The sequence below is a fragment of the Scyliorhinus torazame genome, chromosome 4, assembly GCF_047496885.1.
Source record: "Scyliorhinus torazame isolate Kashiwa2021f chromosome 4, sScyTor2.1, whole genome shotgun sequence".
Taxonomy (NCBI): domain Eukaryota; kingdom Metazoa; phylum Chordata; class Chondrichthyes; order Carcharhiniformes; family Scyliorhinidae; genus Scyliorhinus; species Scyliorhinus torazame.
Genome location: NC_092710.1, coordinates 16,623,357 through 16,643,396, shown reverse-complemented (window position 1 = coordinate 16,643,396; position 20,040 = coordinate 16,623,357). Strand labels below are relative to the sequence as shown.

The following is a 20,040-nucleotide window of genomic DNA, read 5'->3' as shown; positions in this document are numbered from 1 at the left end:
CATAACCCCTACACTGCTGTACCCTGGATTATTAGTCCAGTAACATGTCCCCTACACTGCTGTACCCTGGATTATTAGTCCAGTAACATAACCCCTACACTGCTGTACCCTGGATTATTAGTCCAGTAACATAGCCCCTACACTGCTGTACCCTGGATTATTAGTCCAGTAACATAACCCCTACACTGCTGTACCCTGGATTATTAGTCCAGTAACATGTCCCCTACACTGCTGTACCCTGGATTATTAGTCCAGTAACATAACCCCTACACTGCTGTACCCTGGATTATTAGTCCAGTAACATGTCCCCTACACTGCTGTACCCTGGATTATTAGTCCAGTAACATATCCCCTACACTGCTGTACCCTGGATTATTAGTCCAGTAACATATCCCCTACACTGCTGTACCCTGGATTATTAGTCCAGTAACATAACCCCTACACTGCTGTACCCTGGATTATTAGTCCAGTAACATAACCCCTACACTGCTGTATCCAGGATTATTAGTCCGGTATCATAACCCCTACACTGCTGTATCCTGGATTATTAGTCCAGTAACATAACCCCTACACTGCTGTACCCTGGATTATTAGTCCAGTAACATGTCCCCTACACTGCTGTACCCTGGATTATTAGTCCAGTAACATATCCCCTACACTGCTGAACCCTGGATTATTAGTCCAGTAACATAACCCCTACACTGCTGTACCCTGGATTATTAGTCCAGTAACATCACCCCATCACTGCTGTACCCTGGATTATTAGTCCAGTAACATAACCCCTACACTGCTGTACCCTGGATTATTAGTCCAGTAACATGTCCCCTACACTGCTGTACCCTGGATTATTAGTCCAGTAACATAACCCCTACACTGCTGTACCCTGGATTATTAGTCCAGTAACATAGCCCCTACACTGCTGTACCCTGGATTATTAGTCCAGTAACATAACCCCTACACTGCTGTATCCTGGATTATTAGTCCAGTAACATAATCCCTACACTGCTGTACCCTGGATTATTAGTCCAGTAACATAACCCCTACACTGCTGTACCCTGGATTATTAGTCCAGTAACATAACCCCTACACTGCTGTATCCTGGATTATTAGTCCAGTAACATAACCCCTACACTGCTGTACCCTGGATTATTAGTCCAGTAACATATCTCCTACACTGCTGCACCCTGGATTATTAGTCCAGTAACATAACCCCTACACTGCTGTACCCTGGATTATTAGTCCAGTAACATAACCCCTACACTGCTGTACCCTGGATTATTAGTCCAGTAAGATATTCCCTACACTGCTGTGCCCTGGATTATTAGTCCAGTAACATAACCCCTACACTGCTGCACCCTGGATTATTAGTCCAGTAACATAACCCCTACACTGCTGTATCCTGGATTATTAGTCCAGTAACATAACTCCTACACTGCTGTATCCTGGATTATTAGTCCAGTAACATAACCCCTAAACTGCTGTACCCTGGATTATTCGTCCAGTAACATATCCCCTACACTGCTGTACCCTGGATTATTAGTCCAGTAACATAACCCCTACACTGCTGTACCCTGGATTATTAGTCCAGTAACATAACCCCTACACTGCTGTACCCTGGATTATTAGTCCAGTAACATAGCCCCTACACTGCTGTACCCTGGATTATTAGTCCAGTAACATAACCCTTACACTGCTGTATCCTGGATTATTAGTCCAGTAGCGTAACCCCTACACTGCTGTACCCTGGATTATTAGTCCAGTAACATATCCCCTACACTGCTGTACCCTGGATTATTAGTCCAGTAACATAACCCTTACACTGCTGTATCGTGGATTATTAGTCCAGTAACATATCCCCTACACTGCTGTACCCTGGATTATTAGTCCAGTAACATATCCCCTACACTGCTGTACCCTGGATTATTAGTCCAGTAACATATCCCCTACACTGCTGTACCCTGGATTATTAGTCCAGTAACATAACCCCACACTGCTGTATCCTGGATTATTAGTCCAGTAACATATCCCCTACACTGCTGTACCCTGGATTATTAGTCCAGTAACATATCCCCTACACTGCTGTATCCTGGATTATTAGTCCAGTAACATAACCCCTACACTGCTGTACCCTGGATTATTAGTCCAGTAACATAACCCCTACACTGCTGTACCCTGGATTATTAGTCCAGTAACATAACCCCTACACTGCTGTACCCAGGATTATTAGTCCAGTAACATAACCCCTACACTGCTGTACCCTGGATTATTAGTCCAGTAACATGTCCCCTACACTGCTGTACCCTGGATTATTAGTCCAGTAACATAACCCCTACACTGCTGTACCCTGGATTATTAGTCCAGTAACATAACCCCTACACTGCTGTACCCTGGATTATTAGTCCAGTAACATAACCCCTACACTGCTGTACCCTGGATTATTAGTCCAGTAACATAACCCCTACACTGCTGTACCCTGGATTATTAGTCCAGTAACATGTCCCCTACACTGCTGTACCCTGGATTATTAGTCCAGTAACATATCCCCTACACTGCTGTACCCTGGATTATTAGTCCAGTAACATATCCCCTACACTGCTGTACCCTGGATTATTAGTCCAGTAACATAACCCCTACACTGCTGTACCCTGGATTATTAGTCCAGTAACATAACCCCTACACTGCTGTATCCTGGATTATTAGTCCAGTATCATAACCCCTACACTGCTGTATCCTGGATTATTAGTCCAGTAACATAACCCCTACACTGCTGTACCCTGGATTATTAGTCCAGTAACATGTCCCCTACACTGCTGTACCCTGGATTATTAGTCCAGTAACATATCCCCTACACTGCTGAACCCTGGATTATTAGTCCAGTAACATAACCCCTACACTGCTGTACCCTGGATTATTAGTCCAGTAACATCACCCCATCCCTGCTGTACCCTGGATTATTAGTCCAGTAACATAACCCCTACACTGCTGTACCCTGGATTATTAGTCCAGTAACATGTCCCCTACACTGCTGTACCCTGGATTATTAGTCCAGTAACATAACCCCTACACTGCTGTACCCTGGATTATTAGTCCAGTAACATAGCCCCTACACTGCTGTACCCTGGATTATTAGTCCAGTAACATAACCCCTACACTGCTGTACCCTGGATTATTAGTCCAGTAACATGTCCCCTACACTGCTGTACCCTGGATTATTAGTCCAGTAACATAACCCCTACACTGCTGTACCCTGGATTATTAGTCCAGTAACATAACCCCTACACTGCTGTACCCTGGATTATTAGTCCAGAAACATAGCCCCTACACTGCTGTACCCTGGATTATTAGTCCAGTAACATGTCCCCTACACTGCTGTACCCTGGATTATTAGTCCAGTAACATAACCCCTACACTGCTGTACCCTGGATTATTAGTCCAGTAACATAACCCCGACACTGCTGTATCCTGGATTATTAGTCCAGTAACATAACCCCTACACTGCTGTACCCTGGATTATTAGTCCAGTAACATAACCCCGACACTGCTGTATCCTGGATTATTAGTCCAGTAACATGTCCCCTACACTGCTGTACCCTGGATTATTAGTCCAGTAACATAACCCCTACACTGCTGTACCCTGGATTATTAGTCCAGTAACATAACCCCTACACTGCTGTACCCTGGATTATTAGTCCAGTAACATAACCCCTACACTGCTGTACCCTGGATTATTAGTCCAGTAACATAATCCCTACACTGCTGTATCCTGGATTATTAGTCCAGTAACATAACCCCTACACTGCTGTACCCTGGATTATTAGTCCTGTAACATAACCCCTACACTGCTGTACCCTGGATTATTAGTCCAGTAACATAACCCCTGCACTGCTGTATCCTGGATTATTAGTCCAGTAACATAACCCCTACACTGCTGTACCCTGAATTATTAGCCCAGTAACATAACCCCTACACTGCTGTACCCTGGATTATTAGTCCAGTAACATATCCCTACACTGCTGTACCCTGGATTATTAGTCCAGTAACATAACCCCTACAGTGCTGTATCCTGGATTATTAGTCCAGTAACATAACCCCTACACTGCTGTACCCTGAATTATTAGCCCAGTAACATAACCCCTGCACTGCTGTATCCTGGATTATTAGTCCAGTAACATAACCCCTACACTGCTGTACCCTGAATTATTAGCCCAGTAACATAACCCCTACACTGCTGTACCCTGGATTATTAGTCCAGTAACATAACCCCTACACTGCTGTACCCTGGATTATTAGTCCAGTAACATATCCCTACACTGCTGTACCCTGGATTATTAGTCCTGTAACATATCCCTACACTGCTGTACCCTGGATTATTAGTCCAGTGACATAACCCCTACACTGCTGCACCCTGGATTATTAGTCCAGTAACATAACCCCTACACTGCTGTACCCTGGATTATTAGTCCAGTAACATATCCCCTACACTGCTGTACCCTGGATTATTGGTCCAGTAACATATCCCCTACACTGCTGTACCCTGGATTATTAGTCCTGTAACATAACCCCTACACTGCTGTACCCTGGATTATTGGTCCAGTAACATAACCCCTACACTGCTGTACCCTGGATTATTAGTCCAGTAACATGTCCCCTACACTGCTGTACCCTGGATTATTAGTCCAGTAACATAACCCCTACACTGCTGTACCCTGGATTATTAGTCCAGTAACATCACCCCATCCCTGCTGTACCCTGGATTATTAGTCCAGTAACATAACCCCTACACTGCTGTACCCTGGATTATTAGTCCAGTAACATGTCCCCTACACTGCTGTACCCTGGATTATTAGTCCAGTAACATAACCCCTACACTGCTGTACCCTGGATTATTAGTCCAGTAACATAGCCCCTACACTGCTGTACCCTGGATTATTAGTCCAGTAACATAACCCCTACACTGCTGTACCCTGGATTATTAGTCCAGTAACATGTCCCCTACACTGCTGTACCCTGGATTATTAGTCCAGTAACATAACCCCTACACTGCTGTACCCTGGATTATTAGTCCAGTAACATAACCCCTACACTGCTGTACCCTGGATTATTAGTCCAGAAACATAGCCCCTACACTGCTGTACCCTGGATTATTAGTCCAGTAACATGTCCCCTACACTGCTGTACCCTGGATTATTAGTCCAGTAACATAACCCCTACACTGCTGTACCCTGGATTATTAGTCCAGTAACATAACCCCGACACTGCTGTATCCTGGATTATTAGTCCAGTAACATAACCCCTACACTGCTGTACCCTGGATTATTAGTCCAGTAACATAACCCCGACACTGCTGTATCCTGGATTATTAGTCCAGTAACATGTCCCCTACACTGCTGTACCCTGGATTATTAGTCCAGTAACATAACCCCTACACTGCTGTACCCTGGATTATTAGTCCAGTAACATAACCCCTACACTGCTGTACCCTGGATTATTAGTCCAGTAACATAACCCCTACACTGCTGTACCCTGGATTATTAGTCCAGTAACATAATCCCTACACTGCTGTATCCTGGATTATTAGTCCAGTAACATAACCCCTACACTGCTGTACCCTGGATTATTAGTCCTGTAACATAACCCCTACACTGCTGTACCCTGGATTATTAGTCCAGTAACATAACCCCTGCACTGCTGTATCCTGGATTATTAGTCCAGTAACATAACCCCTACACTGCTGTACCCTGAATTATTAGCCCAGTAACATAACCCCTACACTGCTGTACCCTGGATTATTAGTCCAGTAACATATCCCTACACTGCTGTACCCTGGATTATTAGTCCAGTAACATAACCCTACACTGCTGTACCCTGGATTATTAGTCCAGTGACATAACCCCTACACTGCTGCACCCTGGATTATTAGTCCAGTAACATAACCCCTACACTGCTGTACCCTGGATTATTAGTCCAGTAACATATCCCCTACACTGCTGTACCCTGGATTATTGGTCCAGTAACATATCCCCTACACTGCTGTACCCTGGATTATTAGTCCTGTAACATAACCCCTACACTGCTGTACCCTGGATTATTGGTCCAGTAACATAACCCCTACACTGCTGTACCCTGGATTATTAGTCCAGTAACATATCCCCTACACTGCTGTACCCTGGATTATTAGTCCAGTAACATAACCCCTACACTGCTGTACCCTGAATTATTAGCCCAGTAACATAACCCCTGCACTGCTGTATCCTGGATTATTAGTCCAGTAACATAACCCCTACACTGCTGTACCCTGAATTATTAGCCCAGTAACATAACCCCTACACTGCTGTACCCTGGATTATTAGTCCAGTAACATAACCCCTACACTGCTGTACCCTGGATTATTAGTCCAGTAACATATCCCTACACTGCTGTACCCTGGATTATTAGTCCTGTAACATATCCCTACACTGCTGTACCCTGGATTATTAGTCCAGTGACATAACCCCTACACTGCTGTACCCTGCATTATTAGTCCTGTAACATAACCCCTACACTGCTGCACCCTGGATTATTAGTCCAGTAACATAACCCCTACACTGCTGTACCCTGGATTATTAGTCCTGTAACATAACCCCTACACTGCTGTATCCTGGATTATTAGTCCAGTAACATATCCCCTACACTGCTGTACCCTGGATTATTAGTCCAGTAACATAACCCCTACACTGCTGTACCCTGGATTATTAGTCCAGTAACATAACCCCTACACTGCTGTACCCTGGATTATTGGTCCAGTAACATATCCCCTACACTGCTGTACCCTGGATTATTAGTCCTGTAACATAACCCCTACACTGCTGTACCCTGGATTATTGGTCCAGTAACATAACCCCTACACTGCTGTCCCCTGGATTATTAGTCCTGTAACATAACCCCTACACTGCTGTCCCCTGGATTATTAGTCCTGTAACATAACCCCTACACTGCTGTATCCTGGATTATTAGTCCTGTAACATAACCCCTACACTGCTGTCCCCTGGATTATTAGTCCTGTAACATAAACCCTACAATGCTGTATCCTGGATTATTAGTCCTGTAACATAACCCCTACAATGCTGTATCCTGGATTATTAGTCCTGTAACATAACCCCTACACTGCTGTACCCTGGATTATTGGTCCAGTAACATAACCCCTACACTGCTGTCCCCTGGATTATTAGTCCTGTAACATAACCCCTACACTGCTGTACCCTGGATTATTGCCCAGTAACATAACCCCTACACTGCTGTACCCTGGATTATTAGTCCTGTAACATAACCCCAACACTGCTGTACCCAGGATTATTAGTCCAGTAACATAACCCCGACACTGCTGTACCCTGGATTATTGCCCAGTAACATAACCCCTACACTGCTGTATCCTGGATTATTAGTCCAGTAACATATCTCCTACACTGCTGTACCCTGGATTATTGCCCAGTAACATAATCCCTACACTGCTGTACCTGGATTATTAGTCCAGTGACATAACCCCTACACTGCTGCACCCTGGATTATTAGTCCAGTAACATAACCCCTACACTGCTGTACCCTGGATTATTAGTCCTGTAACATAACCCCTACACTGCTGTACCCTGGATTATTGGTCCAGTAACATATCCCCTACACTGCTGTACCCTGGATTATTAGTCCTGTAACATAACCCCTACACTGCTGTACCCTGGATTATTGGTCCAGTAACATAACCCCTACACTGCTGTACCCTGGATTATTAGTCCAGTAACATATCCCCTACACTGCTGTACCCTGGATTATTAGTCCAGTAACATAACCCCTACACTGCTGTACCCTGAATTATTAGCCCAGTAACATAACCCCTGCACTGCTGTATCCTGGATTATTAGTCCAGTAACATAACCCCTACACTGCTGTACCCTGAATTATTAGCCCAGTAACATAACCCCTACACTGCTGTACCCTGAATTATTAGCCCAGTAACATAACCCCTACACTGCTGTACCCTGGATTATTAGTCCAGTAACATAACCCCTACACTGCTGTACCCTGGATTATTAGTCCAGTAACATATCCCTACACTGCTGTACCCTGGATTATTAGTCCTGTAACATATCCCTACACTGCTGTACCCTGGATTATTAGTCCAGTGACATAACCCCTACACTGCTGCACCCTGGATTATTAGTCCAGTAACATAACCCCTACACTGCTGTACCCTGGATTATTAGTCCTGTAACATAACCCCTACACTGCTGTATCCTGGATTATTAGTCCAGTAACATATCCCCTACACTGCTGTACCCTGGATTATTAGTCCAGTAACATAACCCCTACACTGCTGTACCCTGGATTATTAGTCCAGTAACATAACCCCTACACTGCTGTACCCTGGATTATTGGTCCAGTAACATATCCCCTACACTGCTGTACCCTGGATTATTAGTCCTGTAACATAACCCCTACACTGCTGTACCCTGGATTATTGGTCCAGTAACATAACCCCTACACTGCTGTCCCCTGGATTATTAGTCCTGTAACATAACCCCTACACTGCTGTCCCCTGGATTATTAGTCCTGTAACATAACCCCTACACTGCTGTACCCTGGATTATTAGTCCTGTAACATAACCCCTACACTGCTGTCCCCTGGATTATTAGTCCTGTAACATAACCCCTACACTGCTGTCCCCTGGATTATTAGTCCTGTAACATAACCCCTACACTGCTGTCCCCTGGATTATTAGTCCTGTAACATAACCCCTACACTGCTGTCCCCTGGATTATTAGTCCTGTAACATAAACCCTACAATGTTGTATCCTGGATTATTAGTCCTGTAACATAACCCCTACAATGCTGTATCCTGGATTATTAGTCCTGTAACATAACCCCTACACTGCTGTACCCTGGATTATTGGTCCAGTAACATAACCCCTACACTGCTGTCCCCTGGATTATTAGTCGTGTAACATAACCCCTACACTGCTGTACCCTGGATTATTGCCCAGTAACATAACCCCTACACTGCTGTACCCTGGATTATTAGTCCTGTAACATAACCCCTACACTGCTGTACCCTGGATTATTAGTCCAGTAACATAACCCCTACACTGCTGTATCCTGGATTATTGCCCAGTAACATAACCCCTACACTGCTGTACCCTGGATTATTAGTCCAGTAACATATCCCCTACACTGCTGTATCCTGGATTATTAGTCCAGTAACATATCCCCTACACTGCTGTATCCTGGATTATTAGTCCAGTAACATAACCCCTACACTGCTGTACCCTGGATTATTAGTCCAGTAACATAACCCCTACACTGCTGTACCCTGGATTATTAGTCCAGTAACATATCCCCTACACTGCTGTACCCTGGATTATTAGTCCAGTAACATAACCCCTACACTGCTGTATCCTGGATTATTAGTCCAGTAACATAACCCCTACACTGCTGTATCCTGGATTATTGGTCCAGTAACATAACCCCTACACTGCTGTCCCCTGGATTATTAGTCGTGTAACATAACCCCTACACTGCTGTACCCTGGATTATTGCCCAGTAACATAACCCCTACACTGCTGTACCCTGGATTATTAGTCCTGTAACATAACCCCTACACTGCTGTACCCTGGATTATTAGTCCAGTAACATAACCCCTACACTGCTGTATCCTGGATTATTGCCCAGTAACATAACCCCTACACTGCTGTACCCTGGATTATTAGTCCAGTAACATATCCCCTACACTGCTGTATCCTGGATTATTAGTCCAGTAACATATCCCCTACACTGCTGTATCCTGGATTATTAGTCCAGTAACATAACCCCTACACTGCTGTACCCTGGATTATTAGTCCAGTAACATAACCCCTACACTGCTGTACCCTGGATTATTAGTCCTGTAACATAACCCCTACACTGCTGTACCCTGGATTATTAGTCCAGTAACATAACCCCTACACTGCTGTATCCTGGATTATTGCCCAGTAACATAACCCCTACACTGCTGTACCCTGGATTATTAGTCCAGTAACATATCCCCTACACTGCTGTATCCTGGATTATTAGTCCAGTAACATATCCCCTACACTGCTGTACCCTGGATTATTAGTCCAGTAACATAACCCCTACACTGCTGTATCCTGGATTATTGCCCAGTAACATAACCCCTACACTGCTGTATCCTGGATTATTGCCCAGTAACATAACCCCTACACTGCTGTACCCTGGATTATTAGTCCAGTAACATATCCCCTACACTGCTGTATCCTGGATTATTAGTCCAGTAACATATCCCCTACACTGCTGTACCCTGGATTATTAGTCCAGTAACATAACCCCTACACTGCTGTACCCTGGATTATTAGTCCAGTAACATAACCCCGACACTGCTGTGCCCTGGATTATTAGTCCAGTAACCCAATGCTGTATCTTGTTGGCGACTTCACTGTGATCGGGTCTGATTGGTTTTTTTCTTTGCTCCTTTTCAGAATGAATAATCCATCTTTGAACGGACTGACTGGTGAAAATGCCACTGCCTATTCTGATTTTTTTTTTAACATATATATATATATGTAAAGTATATATATATATATATATAAATATATATTGACTCTGGTAACGTTTGTGGCAGTAGTGAGCAACCTCATTCTCCTGTGCGAACATCTCAAAAGACGCCCGTCGAAGGACAACCGCCCTTTCTACTGAAGAATTGTCTTTTTAAAAATATAAATATTATATTCGGGATAAATTGGGGTTGGTGGAGTGAGGTGGGGGGGGGGGGGGGGCGGTCGGTGGATGAGAGGGTGTGGCGTCAAACAGTTGAGCGGTTGCGGAGCGTCCTTCGTTCACGCACCCTCCCCTCCCCCCCCCCACCCTCCCCCCCCCCCCCCCCCCCCCCCCCCCCCGTCTCCTCCACCCCCCTCTCCTCCAGCCCCTCGCCTCCCGGTTGGGTTGCTCCTCGTGACCTTTCTCCCTTCGCCTGTCCAACAATGTGGGACGACGTAGTGTGGGGGAGGGGGGGGGCGTGTGTTCAAATCCGGAGATGTTTCCTGCCTGCTGTGTCCCGTAGGGGTGGGGAGGGGCCGTTTCTAGCGCTCCCTGGGAGTCATGCTCTGGAGGGGGGTGGGGAAGGGGCCAACATGATTTATTTGCTATCTTTGCCATGGAGTTGGGTGATGCTGTGCTGTTGGGATTTAATGGTTCTCTGGGTTTATTTCTTCCTTCCGCCCCCCCCCCCCCTACGCCGGGGTCTTTCTGGGGGTGTGGGGGGTCGCTTGCTTTCGGTATCGGTCTCTTCTCTTTCTTCCACCGCCCCCCCCCCCCCCCACCCTAGGGCTCTTAACTGGGTGCCCAAAACTCTTTCAGGGCCCTCTGTGCGAAGCTGCGAGCCCTGCTCCCTCCCGCAACAAACAAAAAAACCCCGCACTGCGAGGGACCCCGCGCCTCGATTTCCCGTTTGTTGTGGGGAGGGAGAAGGGGGGGTGGGGGGTGTGCAAGGTGGATTCTCCCTGCTTCTGAGAGGTAGGGGGACTGCGAGGCGTGCAGGGCGGCACCCGTGCTTCCCTCGTCTTGCCTCCCGAACGGGCGGTAGTTGGGGGGGGTGGTGGGGGGGGGGGGGTGGTGGGGGGGGGGGGGGGGGGTGGTGGGGGGGGGGGGCGGAGGAATCAGACATGAAATCAGTGACACTAAAGCCCCTCGCGCGCTCGCGCGTTTGGGAGACCCAAGTTCCCCACTGCACTTTGAGGGACGCTAAATTTCGTCAGAACGTTTTGGGGGGGGGGGGGAAATGGGACACCCGAGCTGGTGGCTGGGGTGTCACGGTCATTAACCACGCGTTCGTGCGGAGACGTGAACGCAGATTTGAATAGGGGGAAGAGAGACGGGCGCGAGGTGAATCTCGGGGCGGTTCCCAGGAATTATTCACATCTCCCTCATTCTTTTGTCACTCCCCCCCCCCTTTTCCACCGTTTCGATCGCCGTGGCTTTGGCACGGGAATATGGAGAGGGCCTGTGAGCGCTGCACTCGGGTGAATGTCAGGGAGGGATCGCCATGTTGGCAGCACATGTACGTTAGGCTTTTCCTGAGAACTAGGCCCCGCTTTGTCACTTCCCTCAGGATCATCTCATCGAGGTGGGTGTTACGAATCTCTCGATAGGGGGGGGGGGGGGTGGGGGGGGGGGGAGGTTACAGCCCTCTAATTTTTTTGGGGGTGGGCGGGGCGGGGGGCGAGCAGGAGACCGGGCCAACAGTACTGGCCCTCACTGTGGTGGGAAATCAGCAACTGTTTGAACTGCATTTGCCAGGGATTGACTGTGGGACTCTGATGTGGGAGGGGACAAGCGATGGGGGTGAGAGGGAGGAGGGGGACGGGGGGGGGGAGGTGTTGGGTTGGGTGGGGGGGGTGTTGAGTTGAGGGGGGGGGGGAAATGCCGAGCGAAGAGCTCCCCACCATCCCGCCCCACCCTGGACCACATCCAGAACCCGCAACTTGGGACCGCGCTGCATCGCGTTTATTTTTTATTTTTTCCACTACCTGGTGTTTTTCTTTACTTCGCGAAAACGCTGATGAAAATCGAGGAACAATCACCACTACAACTAACCTTTTATTTTTGTTTTTTTGTAAATCTTGAGCCGTAATTGACTTTTCGCCATTTTGATTCTCGCTCCGTTTTTTTTACTCAATAAAAAGTACGTGTGACTTTTCGCCATTTTGATTCTCGCTCCGTTTTTTTTACTCAATAAAAAGTACGTGTTATTTTTTAAGAAAAAAAAATAAGATGAATAAAGGCTTGTGTTGAGGAGGCAGAAACGAAATGCGTACGACGATTTATGTCGCCGCCGGGAGAGGGGGGGGAGTGGCGGGTTGTCCAGCCACTGGGTCTTTTCTCTCTCGTGGCGAAAACCAGGGCGCGGCTGTTGTGGCCTCTTCCCTAGGACGAGGCAGAGCAGACGAGGCCTGCGTGCGGGGCCTGTCGCTGGTGCAGCGGGGCGCTCCGCACAGACACAGGGCGGGGGTAGGGCCCGAGGCTTTTGGGCCTTGCGCTGGTCTGAGCCTGGAGGTCGCCCCCAGTGTGCGTGTGTGTGGTGTGTGTGCGTGAATGGGGTACAGAGCGGGAAGGGACCCTGGGCTCTGAGCGGTGTTTGACCTGGCATCTAACTTCCAATCTACCTGCTATCACCCCGCAATCAACTGGAACCTTAAGTTTGGGGTTGTTTTTTTTTTTCCGCTTCAATGCGCGTTTCTTGCGATCTCTTGACCGAGTCTTTTGCACTCGGCCAAGAAGCCAAATGATTGAGCTGCTCTCACCATTTCTGCCGCAGCGGTCGGAGGGTGTGGCAATAGGATGCGGGGGGGGTGGAATTCAGGCATCTGACCTCTGATCTCTCTATATTGGGAGAGGGGGGGGGGCGGGGGGGAGTGGAATTCAGGCATCTGACCTCTGATCTCTCGATATTGGAGGAAGGCGGGGGGGGGGGCGGGGGACGCGTTGGATGGGGTTAGCCTCTTCGGTGTGCCTCAGGGAGTGGGTGGTGAGTCGGGGATGGGAGGGCCTGGGTTTGCGTGTCGTACAGGAGGCGAGGGAAACCCAGGAATAGCCCCCCCCCCCCCCCCCCAAACCACCTATCCACCCAACCTTTCGACCCTCGGCTATTTTAACTGCTCCCCCTCGGGTGTGCGTGAGAGGGCAGGGAGGGTGACCGCGATGGCTTCTGGATTTCCGTTGCGCAGGCCTCTCGCTCTCTCGGAGTTGGTCTCTTTTTCAAAAAATAAAAATAAAACAAATTTTCTTTGTGAAACTTTACAAATAAACTTTTAACAAATGGACCACTCCCTGGACGTTTGCGTGTTTCTTGTGGGGGGTGAGGGAGGGTGTAGGGTTGAGTTAGCCGGTCGTGGAGCAAACCCCCCCCCCCCCTCGCGAATCTATCCATTCCTCAGCCCCGCCACTTCCAGTCGAGATCCGCATGCACTCGGGAGCAGCACGATCCCAGGCTGCAATCCTGACGCGCCAACTCCTGGGGGGTGTCAAGTTGGCACATTGGGACGTTGAGGAACGAGAGACTGTCCTGAGAAAGCGATCCAGTTGGCAAAATGGACTGAGTGCGAGTGCGGGGGGTCTCCGCGCGTCTGGGTGCAGACGGCGAAGCAGGAAGGGCTCAGAAAGCTTCGAAGGCCCACTCCCGCACAGGCACCCACTCCCGCACAGGCACCCACTCCCGCACAGGCACCCACTCCCGCACAGGCACCCACTCCCGCACAGGCACCCACTCCCGCACAGGCACCCACTCCCGCACAGGCACCCACTCCCGCACAGGCACCCACTCTCGCGTTTGGAGTTCTGAGGGAGGATTGCGCTGCCTGAGATTCCAGAGTGAGGGAGTGCCGCACTGTCAGAGGGTCAGTACTGAGGGAGTGCCGCACTGTCAGAGGGGCAGTACTGAGGTAACGCAGCACTGTCAGAGGGTCAGTACTGAGGGAGTGCTGCACTGTCAGAGGGTCAGTACTGACGGAGTGCTGCACTGTCAGAGGGTCAGTACTGAGGGAGTGCTGCACTGTCAGAGGGTCTGTACTGAGGGAGTGCCGCACTGTCAGAGGGTCAGTACTGAGGGAGTGCCGCACTGTCAGAGGGTCAGTACTGAGGGAGTGCCGCACTGTTAGAGGGTCAGTACTGAGGGAGCACTGCACTGTCAGAGGGTCAGGACTGAGAGAGTGCTGCACTGTCAGAGGGTCAGTACTGAGGGAGTGTCGCACTGTCAGAGGGTTAGTACTGAGGGAGTGCTGCACTGTCAGAGGGTCAGTACTGAGGGAGTGCTGAGGGAGTGCCGCACTGTCAGAGGGTCAGTACTGAGGGAGTGCTGCACTGTCAGAGGGTCAGTACTGAGGGAGTGCTGCACTGTCAGAGGGTCAGTACTGAGGGAGTGCAGCACTGTCAGACGGTCAGTAATGAGGGAGTGCCGCACTGTCAGAGGGTCAGTACTGAGGGAGAGCCGCACTGTCAGAGGGTCAGTACTGAGGGAGTGCTGCACCGTCAGAGGGTCAGTACTGAGGGAGTGCCGCACTGTCAAAGGGTCAGTACTGAGGGAGAGCCGCACTGTCAGAGGGTCAGTACTGAGGGAGTGCTGCACTGTCAGAGGGTCAGTACTGAGGGAGTGCCGCACTGTCAGAGGGTCAGTACTGAGGGAGTGCCGCACTGTCAGAGGGTCAGTCATCCGCAGGTGGATGTAAGGCACAGCTGCTCCTGTGTCCCAACACTGGTCCTGGAGGTAGCGTAGGTCTGAACGACGGATTGCTCCAGATGGTGGGGTCTTGTGCCAAACCAGAGGAATTCTTGGACACGTGCCTGCAGGAATGCGAGGGAGGTTTGTGGCGGGGAGTATTTGAGCTGCTGCTGGGTGATCGATGTGGCCCTTGTGAGGGATCCCGGGCAGCTGCTTGTTGATGCTCAGCGTCCCCCCTGTGCCCCAGCAGCAATGGGCAGCCGGGGGACTCCGGAGGGTGGAACGGTGGCGCGCAGCAGGGCAAGAGCCGGAGAGGATCTGCAAACCTACAACCAAGGAGCATGGAGTCGCCCACTCAACCCTGCTCCCCCATTCGATAAGACCGAGGCTGATCTGATCGGAACAGTGACCCCACATTCCTGCTGACCCCCCATGACCCTTCACCCCCCCTCCCCCAGGTTAATCAGGTATCTCTCTGCCTTTGAAATATTCCCAGATCCTGCTCCCGCTTCAGGAAGAGAGTTCCGGAGACTCCCCGGCCTCCGAGAGAGAACATTCCTCCCCATCTCCGTTTGAAACGACCCCTTATTGTTAAACAGTGACCCCACCCACCCCTGCCCCCTCGGTCTCGATTCCCCCACACGAGGAAACGTCCTCTCCACATCTGCCTTTCAACACCCCTCAGCCTCTTAAACATTGGGATCCAGCGGCTTGTGACTGAGATAAACTCCAGCCGATACCGGCCCAGCCCGTCCTAACTCTCCTCACAAGACACCCCGCCCGTTCCTGGAATCAGCCCAGTAAACCTTCCCTGAACCGATTCTAACACGTTGACACCTTTCCTTCAGTCAGGAGGCCGACACTGTGCGCAATACTCCAGATGTGGCCTCCCCAACGCCCTAGACACCGAATCACAACATCCCGACTTTTATATTCAATTCCCCTCCCAATAAACAACGACATTCTTTAACTTTCCCAATCACTCGCTGTACCCGTACCCTGGCCTTCTGTGATCCATGCCCTCGGACACCCAGATCTCTCTGGCGAAGGGGAGGATGAGCCATTCATGGCCGACCGAGGGAAGTCAAGTCCAACATCGAAGAAAAAGCATACAAAGTGGCGAAGATTAGTGGGAAGCCGGAGGATTGGGAAGCCTTTAAAAACGAGCAGAGGACATCTAAAAAAGCAATAAGGGGGAGAAGATAAAAGAGTGTAAGCTAGCCAGTAATGTAAATGAAGATAGGATAAGTTTTAAGAGACTGGGACTGCGGCGCTGAGGACCCGGGTTCGAATCCCGGCCCTGGGTCACTGTCCGTGTGGAGTTTGCACATTCTCCCCGTGTCTGCGTCAGTTTCACCCCCACAACCCAAAGATGTGCAGGTTAGGTGGATTGGCCACGCTAAATTGCCCCTTAATTGGGAAAAAAAAAAATTGGTATGCTAAATTTAGGGGAAAAAATGTAAATAAATAAAAGGTAAGAGAGAGGCAAAAATAGACATTGGACCACTGCAAAATGAGGCTGGAGAAGTCATAATAGGAAACAAAGAAATGGCAGAGGAACTGAATAGTTACTTCTTCAGTCTTCATGGTGGAAGACACCAGTGGGATGCCAGAGCTCCAGGAGAACCAGGGGGCAGAGGAGAGTGCAGTGACCATTACTAAGGAGAAGGTCCTGGGGAAACCGAAAGGTCTGAAGGTGGATAAGTCACCTGGACCGGATGGACTACAGTCCATGGTTCTAAAAGAGATAGCTGAGGAAATTGTGGAGGCATTGGTGATGATCTTTCAGCAATCACTGGAGGCAGGAAGGGTCCCAGAGGACTGGAAAGTGGTTAATGTAACACCGCTGTTTGAGAAGGGAGGGAGGGAGATGACGGGAAATTATAGGCCGGTTAGCCTGACTTCGGTCATTGGTATGTTTTTAGAGTCCATTATTAAAGATGAGATCGCGGAGTACTTGGAAGTGCATCGTGAAATTGGACTGAGTCAGCATGGCTTCGTCGAGGGGAGGTCGTGTCTGACAAATCTGTTAGAGTTCTTTGAGGAGGTAACAAGGAAGTTAGACAAAGGAGAACCAGTGGACGTGATTTATTTAGATTTCCAGAAGGCCTTTGACAAGGTGCCGCATAGGAGACTGTTAAATAAGTTAAAACCCATGGTGTTCAGGGTAAGATCCTGGCATGGATAGAGGATTGACTGACTGGCAGAAGGCAGAGGGTGGGGATAAAGGGGTCTTTTTCAGGATGGCAGCCGGTGACTAGTGGTGTTCCTCAGGGGTCTGTGCTGGGACCACAACTTTTCACCATATACATTAATGATCTGGAAGAAGGAATTGAAGGCACTGTCGCTAAGTTTGCAGATGACACAAAGATCTGTAGAGGGACAGGTCGTATTGAGGAAGCAAGGGGGCTGCAGAAGGACTTGGACAAGCTAGGAGAGTGGGCAATGAAGTGGCAGATGGAATATAATGTGGAAAAGTGTGAGGTTCTGCACTTTGGAAGGAGGAACGGAATCATAGACTATTTTCTAAATGGGGAAATGCTTTGCAAATCAGAAGCACAAAGGGACTTGGGAGTCCTTGTTCACGATTCTCTGAAGGTTAACGTGCAGGTTCAGCCAGCAGTTAGGAAGGCAAATGCAATGTTAGCATTCATGTCGAGAATAAAATAGTAAGAAATCTTACAACACCAGGTTAAAGTCCAACAGGTTTGTTCCAAACACTAGCTTTCGGAGCACTGCTCCTTCCTCAGGTGAATGAAGAGGTAGGTTCCAGAAACATATATATAGACAGATTCAAAGATGCCAGACAATGCTTAGAATACGAGCATTTGCTGGTAATTAAGTTTTTACAGATCCAGAGATGGGGTAACCCCAGGTTAAAGCGGTGGGAATTGTCTCAAGCCAGGACAGTTGGTAGGATTTTCCAAGCCCAGGCCAGATGTTGGGGGATGAATGTAATGCGACATGAATCCCAGGTCCCGGTTGAGGCCGCACTCGTGTGCGGAACTTGGCTATAAGTTTCTGCTCGGCGATTCTGCGTTGTCGCGCGTCCCAAAGGCCTCCTTGGAGAACGCTTACCCGGAGATCAGAGGCTGAATGCCCTTGACTGCTGAAGTGTTCCCCGACTGGAAGGGACCATTCCTGCCTGGCGATTGTCGCGCGATGTCCGTTCATTCGTTGTCGCAGCGTCTGCATGGTCTCGCCAATGTACCACGCTTCGGGACATCCTTTCCTGCAGCGTATGAGGTAGACAACGTTGGCCGAGTCGCACGAGTTTGTACCGCGTACCTGGTGGGTGGTGTTCTCACGTGTAATGGTGGTACCCATGTCGATGATCTGGCACGTCTTGCAGAGATTGCCATGGCAGGGTTGTGTGGTGTCATGGTCGCTGTTCTGAAGGCTGGGTAGTTTGCTGCAAACAATGGTTTGTTTGAGGTTACGCGGTTGTTTGAAGGCAAGTTGTGGGGATGACCTTGGCAAGATGTTCATCTTCATCGATGACGTGTTGAAGGCTGCGAAGAAGATGTCGTAGTTTCTCCGCTCCGGGGAACTACTGGACGACGAAGGGTATTCTGTCAGTTGTGTCCCATGTTTGTCTTCTGAGGAGGTCGGTGCGTTTTTTTGCTGTGGCGCGTTGGAACTGTCGATCGATGAGTCGAGCGGCGTATCCCGTTCGTACGAGGGCATCTTTCAACGTCTGTAGATGTCTGTTACGCTCTTCCTCGTCTGAGCAGATCCTGTGTATACGGAGGGCTTGTCCATAGGGGATGGCTTCTTTAATGTGTTTAGGGTGGAAGCTGGAGAAGTGGAGCACCGTAAGGTTATCCGTGGGTTTGCGGTAAAGCGAAGTGCTGAGGTGACCGTCCTTGATGGAGACGAGTGTGTCCAAGAATGCAACCAATTCTGTATTTTTTTTAAAGTATTTTTATTCAGGTTTTGCAGAATTTTTCATAATAAAACAGTCGTAACAATAATAACGAAACAAACTAGAGCCAACATTAACATTGTGCAAAAAGAGAATATACAATAACAATTAAACAGACATTACCGCACGCGACCCAGTCTTCCCACACCATCCCAATGAAGCACTCCCCTCCTCCCCCCCCCCCCCGCCCCTCTACGGATTGCTGCTTCTGCCGACATTTTAATTTTCCCCGAGAAAGTTGACGAACGGCTGCCCCCTCCGAGAGAACCCCAGCGTAGACCCTCTTAAGGCGAACTTTATTTTCTCGAGACTGAGAAACCCAGCCATGTCACTAACCCAGGTCTCTACACTCGGGGGCTTTGAGTCCCTCCGCATTAATAAAATCCATCTCCGGGCTACGAGGGAGGCAAAGGCCAAGGCGTCGGCCTCTTTCGCCCCCTGAACTCCTGGCTCTTCTGACACTCCAAAGATCGCTATCTCTGGACTCGGCACCACCCGTGTGTTAAGCACCTTGGACATTGCCCTCGCAAACCCTTGCCAGAGCTCCGGGCATGCCCAAAACATGTGGACATGGTTTGCAGGGCTGCCCTTGCACCTCGTACACCTGTCTTCTCCCCCAAAAAACTTGCTGATTCTCGCTGCCGTCATGTGTGCCCGGTGGACCACCTTAAATTGAATTAGACTGAGCCTGGCACATGAGGAGGAATTAACCCTGCCCAGGACCTCTGCCCACAGACCCACTTCCAACTCCTCACCAGCTCCTCCTCCCACTTGCCCTTGAGCTCCTCCACCGGGGTTTCCTCCGCCTCCTGTAGTTCCTGGTGGATATCCGACACCTTCCCCTCCCCCACCCAGGTGCCGGAGACGACCCTGTCCTGTATC

The 20,040-nt window shown here is 49.3% G+C and overlaps 1 long non-coding RNA gene across 2 annotated transcripts in view; it reads left to right on the top strand.

The window, feature by feature from the left end:
• Positions 1-11,467, top strand: part of LOC140410133 (uncharacterized) — a 60,506-nt gene extending 49,039 nt beyond the window's left edge. For both annotated transcript variants that reach the window (XR_011940509.1, XR_011940508.1), the window contains one exon: positions 10,501-11,467. This is a non-coding gene — a long non-coding RNA (uncharacterized lncRNA). The remainder of the gene's footprint in view (positions 1-10,500) is intronic.
• The last annotated feature ends 8,573 nt before the right edge of the window (positions 11,468-20,040 follow it).